We start from the raw sequence: 6,000 nt of genomic DNA on the forward strand, positions 1-6,000 counted from the left end.
CATGCTACAGTTGAAAAGAACATGTTTAAGATGACTATTGTATGACATAGAATATTGTCTCTTTAATTCTTCATAAATTACTTGCTATGTAGATGAGAAATCATTTGCTGAAAGCATTTGGAACATTTTACCTACGTTGTAAACAATGTAGAGGCTCCAGAGAGATCTGATTAGTCAGGGTGGTTTGTTTATTCTTAACTAACTGGAGAAGCAGAACAGAAGCTGAGATTTAGAAGTATGGGGGCTTCTCAAGTTAAAACCTAATGTTCATGGATGTTTAAAATGAATGACTTCTGTAATATTTTGCAAAAGGAAACAGGTGTTTCCCTATTTTTTCTACTCTGACTGAAACTTCCCTTTATCTTAAAATCCAATCTCATAATTTTTCTAAGGTCTTGAACCAGATATCATTTTTAAAATTGATTCAGGATCTGGGCAGAGTAAGCACTGTCTCCAGAGCAGAGAAGGCAGTGCACTGATGAGCACTGTTTGGAATGAGTGAGGTAGCCATTTGTAAGTCTACTGAGCATTTAACTGTTGTTCCACATGGCTCCTTGCCATGCCTGTTTAATGTTCATAAATATTTTGAGTCATTGGGACCAAAGTTTTCACTAGGTTTTTTCTGCTATCTCAGCCTTCTCTACTTCATCACCCTGTTTACTTCCTTTAAAGAACTAATTACAAGCAATAGTGACTTTTTTTTTATTTGATTATTGTATCTACATTAGAGGGAAGTGGCCATGAAACGAGGCCTTCGTTTTATATATCATCACTGATCTAGGCCCTGCATCTAGTACCAGGCACATCCTAGGGACCTAGTGAGCTTTTGTTCAACAAACTGCACCTAGCATCGATGATGAGCCAGGCATTGCCAATCTGTGAAGCTGTGCATTGCAGTGGTACAAAATATTAGTGTGGAGCTTCATCTGCCTGGGGCCAGATTCTGAAAGCAGCACTTACTATCTTTGTAAACAAGAGTGAGTTTTTGTTGAACACTTTTTTCTGTGTCCATGTCATCTCTGTAAATTGATAAAAATGATTGTAACTTTTTGAACTAGGCATATAACATTGTGTAAGTTCAAGGTGTACAGTGTGTTGATTTAATGCACATGTATTGCAAAATAATTACCACCAGAGCTTTAGCTAACACCTCCATCATGTCATATAATTACCATTTTTTGGTAAGAACATTAAACGTCATTGAAGATCTACTCACTTAGAGAAAAAGGAATCTTGCACACTGTTGGTGGGAGGTAAATTGGTTCAGCCACTATGGAAAACAGTATGGGGGATCCTCAGAAAACTAAAGATAGAACTGTCATAGATCCAGCAATCCCACTTCTGGGTATCTATCCATACGAAATGAAAATGTGATCTCAAAGAGATACTTGCTCGCTCATGTTTATTGCAGCATTGTTTCATAATAGCTGAAGATACAGAAACAATCCAAGTATCTCTCAACAGATGAATGGGTAAAGTTGTGCTATATAAATGCTATGGAATATTATTCAGCCATGAGGAAAAAGGAAATCCTGCCATTTGCAACAACTTGAATGAAACTTAAAGGCATTATGCCAGTGAAATGAGTCAGACAAAGACAGACAATATTGTATAATCTCACTTAAATGTGGAATCTAAAAAAACCAAACTAATGAAAACAGAGTAGAGCAGTTCTTACCATGGGTTGGGGGTTAGGGGAAATGGGGAGATGTTGGTCAAAGGGTATAAACTTCCACTTATAATACTGTATTGTATGCTTAATAGTACCTTTCTCATGGATGATAACAACGCCTTGCTTGGAACAGTGAGAGGTCAATAAATGTTAGCTATTATAATAAGAAAGATATTACTAGCTCAGGTTCATAGATGAAGGAATCAAGACTCAGAGAGATGAAGTAACTGCACCATTGGTGAGAGCAGAGGCAGTATTCGAACTTAGTTTGGTCTGATTGTAAAGTCTAGGCTGCTTGTGCCAACCTCTGATGTTTGTCCACTATATAACATTGTCAACACTGGCCTCTAGCAGCTCACAGTTGAGAGGGATGTCATGCACACATGTAAATGATCCTGTCAGAGGGCAAACTGACCTCCCCAGTGCAAAGAAGTTCATAAGGCTTCCAGTATATAAGGTGGTGAAAAGATAACTGCACGGCAGATGCTCTGGCAGCTTCCTGGAATGCAAGAGATTTGAACTGGGTCAGGGGAGAACCCTGTCCAATGTCTTTCTAAAATCAAGACTGTTTCTGGAGCATCGGCAATCCATCAGTCCAGTAACTGGATCAAAAAAGGAAACAAGATTGTCTGAATAATGGTTTCCACACGTTGTCTTTTTATATGATTGTAGGTTCCAAACCATTTGCATAGGTAAAGAAGGAGAATGAGGTCATTGTTATTTTCATTTGCTGCTTTTTGTGTTTGAAGCTGGACTCTGCCCATTTTGTCTACCATGACCAGGGGCAAGAAGATAATAATGACTGCCAATATTTATTAAGCCCCTACTATGTGCCATACATAGTTATAAGATCATTATATGTGGAAACTCACTTACCCTCATAACTACTAAATCAGAGAGGTACTAGCAGAATCCCCACTTCAAAAATGAGGGAACTGAGGCATAGGAAAATTAAGTAGCTTGCTGAGTTTACACAACTAGACAATGAGGAATCAGGATGTGCACTCAGGTAGCTGGCTACTGGAACCCTGCATGCCTAAACCCCAGCTCTCTACTGCCCCTGTGTGTTCCAGAATCCTTGGGAGCATTAACTAGTATTTCTAGAGCTGGTGATGGGGCAAGGAAAGTTAAATTCCCTTGAAAGTTTCTCATAAGCAGGACAATACCTATCCTTCCTTTTGACGCTCCTTCCCTGACCCATATGTACTAAATAACAGCAAGTTCACAGTCCATTGGGTATGCCTGAGAAAGAGATTGACTCTTTGTATTACACAAAGAAGTGTCTTAAATATTACTGAAGTTTGTCCCCATTCTTTACTTCATGTCACCCAGGAATCTTGTAAGGACCAATCCACCTGTCTTCTCCAATTCAGCCTCTGCTCTTCAGTTGACTTCTTGAGAGGGAGCAGTTCAAACACTCAAAAAGTGAGTTCAAGAGAATCAATTAAACAAGTATTTAGGAAAAGAAACCATTATACCCTAAGGCCTCATGGGGAAGGGGGCAGAGTACAGTTACCAGAAAATGACAAGCAGTGTGGTTGTGGCAGAGATGACCACTTAAAAGCTGTGGTTATAGCAAAGACACACAACCACTCCCCAGACCAGCACCTACAGAGAGCAGGGGCAAGGTGAGGGATAGACACCCCATCCTCTTTCTCCTCCCATCTTCTGATGCCTCTCAGAAGTCAGAGGCTCTGTGCCCATGTGATGTAGTCAGTAGAGGTTGAGAATGGGTCTACAGAGGTAAAAGGAAACTAACAACAGAGGTTATTCCTCCCTAATTTTTTGTTCTGTTTGGCTTTTTATAAGCAATGCTGTAATGAATGGGATATGTACATCTTGGGTTTTAATTCCATTGGATAGATGGCTAGTTGTGGTTCTGTCTACTCAAAGGGTTTGAAAGCTTAAATTGTTTATAAATGTCACCAAATAACTTAGCTAAAAAACTATAACATTTCACCAACACTGTACATACATCTTTATTAGCAGTAGATGTTATTAATGTCTCAAAAGTGTTGATTAAATTAGTACAAATTATTACTTGTTATTTTATTTTGCATTTCCCAGATAACTAGTGAGATTGAGCATGATTTATTAAGGATATAATGAAATAACTTCTGTGAATTCCCTGTTCCTATCAAGAATATTTAGTACTTTTATTGCCAATCTTAATTTTACTTGTCTTTCTTCTTTGTTTATACATTCATTGTCATATACAAGTCTTGGATATTTTTTGTTTTGCTTAGAGTCAGATTTCAAAAATATAAATCTGACCTTCATCTTAAAACCCCTCCATAACTGCCCTTTGCCTTCAGGATAAAGTCTACATTCTCTTGCTGACTTAAAGGGCTCTTTCATGATGGAGCTCCCGCAAGCTGCCAGCAGGTCTCCTGGCTCCCCAGCAGCTCCCCATCCATCTCTCAGCTACAAGTGCAAACCTGCCATGTTCTGGCTTTCATCCGTCATACGTTTCCATGCGCTGTTTTCTCTTCCTGAGATGACTGTCCTCACTTCCTCTGTTCCCATTAATTCCTGTCCTCTCTCAAAGATTAATTTCAGCATTGCCTCCTCTGCAAGACCATATGTGTTCCAGCCTCCTAGTCTTCCCAGACTCAGTCACAGATGGCCGTCAGGCATGGTGAACTGGTTTAAAGGCAAATGACACACAGTATGCTGGGGTTGGGGAATAGCAAGATGAATAAACTCCAGTATCTGTGTCCCAAGGGCACGTAGGCTAGGAACTGAGTTACCTTGCCCACAGTGAACAGAGCTAGCATCAGCAAAATATTAACAATCCTCACTTTGATTTTTCCTCCGAACAGTCTTCCCAGAAAAGAATCAAGGAGGTGATTGTTCCTAGAAAAGCCACATACCATTTGTCAAAGTCCCTTCACTATGACCTCAGTAGGCCAGCTGTAACATTCTAAGGTTACTTCAGAGAATCAGGCAACTGCAATGAAATGTCCTCCAGCCACCACCACCAAATATTAAATTTTGATGTCCTGTAGCCTCAGGGATCCCCCCACAACATAATGAATGAGGCTTCACTGCATAAAGAAGCACTGTTCTAATGCATCACTTTCTCAGCAGGCCTGTTTCCCCAGGCATGATATGTACATATGCACTGGACACTTTAGCCCTATTTTTTATCCCTATTGAGACAACCTCCAGTAATCCTGTCCAAGTACTTCCTGCCACCTCCACTTCAAACAAACCCAAGCATGGATGTTCAGACTTAATAGAGCAGTGTGATGCTCTTTCCAAAATAATTCAAATAAAAATACTGCAAAAATTCCTCCAAATAGCTAGTTCTCCATTGCACTTAAACTAGGATTTGGTAGTACTATGTAAGAGCACTCAATGGAAAGAGCGCAGGTTTCTAGGAAGGCCTGAAAGGCAAGGGACTCCAACAGTCTGAGCCTCAGTTTCCTCATCTGTAAAATGGGGATAATGTATGTATTTCAGGGCAATGGTAAAGAATAAAAGAGTGCATGTTTGTGAGATACCTGTACAAATAAATTGTGGATAATATTTCATTTCACTGTTTATCTAGTCTCCATTTCCTCCACTATCTTGGAAATGGAGGAAGGCACGAGAGCATCAGACTAGCTGTTTTCTAGTCCCCCTTCTGGCACTAATGCATTTTATTCCTTTGTCTAAACTCTGCAGTTGAGATGACTCAATAACAGCAACCTGACAGCTCAATAATTAAAAGATTCATATCATCAAATGTGGATAACTGCATTCACCAAACTTTCTTGGAAAAAGCCTTGTATTTCTTTGGGTTAAAAAAAAAACATAAAGCCATAAAGCGCTCTGGGTGAGGTGAGGTCAATGTGCCATCTAAGGAGAGGCAGGCAAACCGCCCTTTTTTGGTGAGCGTCCTGATAGGTATCGGTCTGTAATTTGAGAGGATGGTAAAAGGGAAATTATCTGAATTTGTTTTAAGTAATACAGAGTTAAGAAAATTGAAATTCAGTTGGTGAATATTGTTGGGGAAAATCATGTAAAGAGAGAGTATGAAAAGATTATTTGCTGCTTGGGAAATAGGGTAAAAAGAAAAATATCCTAGTAATGGACTGAGGAAAAAGGGATTTGGAGACAACAGAACTATCCAATAAGAATTTTTAGTTGTTTGCAATGTTTGTGTCTGTCTCAGTCTCCGCAATGAAATCTTTAGTGAAGTCTGCATTACTTACTAAAGCTTTGCAGCCAGAGAAATCTCTGGAGAACTCTATATCTTGTGCTCAAGTCTAGTTTGGTATGGGGCTAAAATCGACTCTGTTGGTATAGACGCAATAGCTCATTGAGTAGTGAACAGATGATAT

The 6,000-nt window shown here is 39.5% G+C and overlaps 1 long non-coding RNA gene across 1 annotated transcript in view; it reads left to right on the forward strand.

Annotated features, from left to right (window-relative positions):
- Nucleotides 1-3,086, forward strand: part of LOC140844963 (uncharacterized) — a 114,413-nt gene extending 111,327 nt beyond the window's left edge. The window contains exon 3 of the long non-coding RNA XR_012123551.1: nt 3,005-3,086. This is a non-coding gene — a long non-coding RNA (uncharacterized lncRNA). The remainder of the gene's footprint in view (nt 1-3,004) is intronic.
- Nucleotides 3,087-6,000: the final 2,914 nt, after the last annotated feature.

The sequence above is a fragment of the Manis javanica genome, chromosome 2 (assembly GCF_040802235.1).
Source record: "Manis javanica isolate MJ-LG chromosome 2, MJ_LKY, whole genome shotgun sequence".
Taxonomy (NCBI): Eukaryota; Metazoa; Chordata; class Mammalia; order Pholidota; family Manidae; genus Manis; species Manis javanica.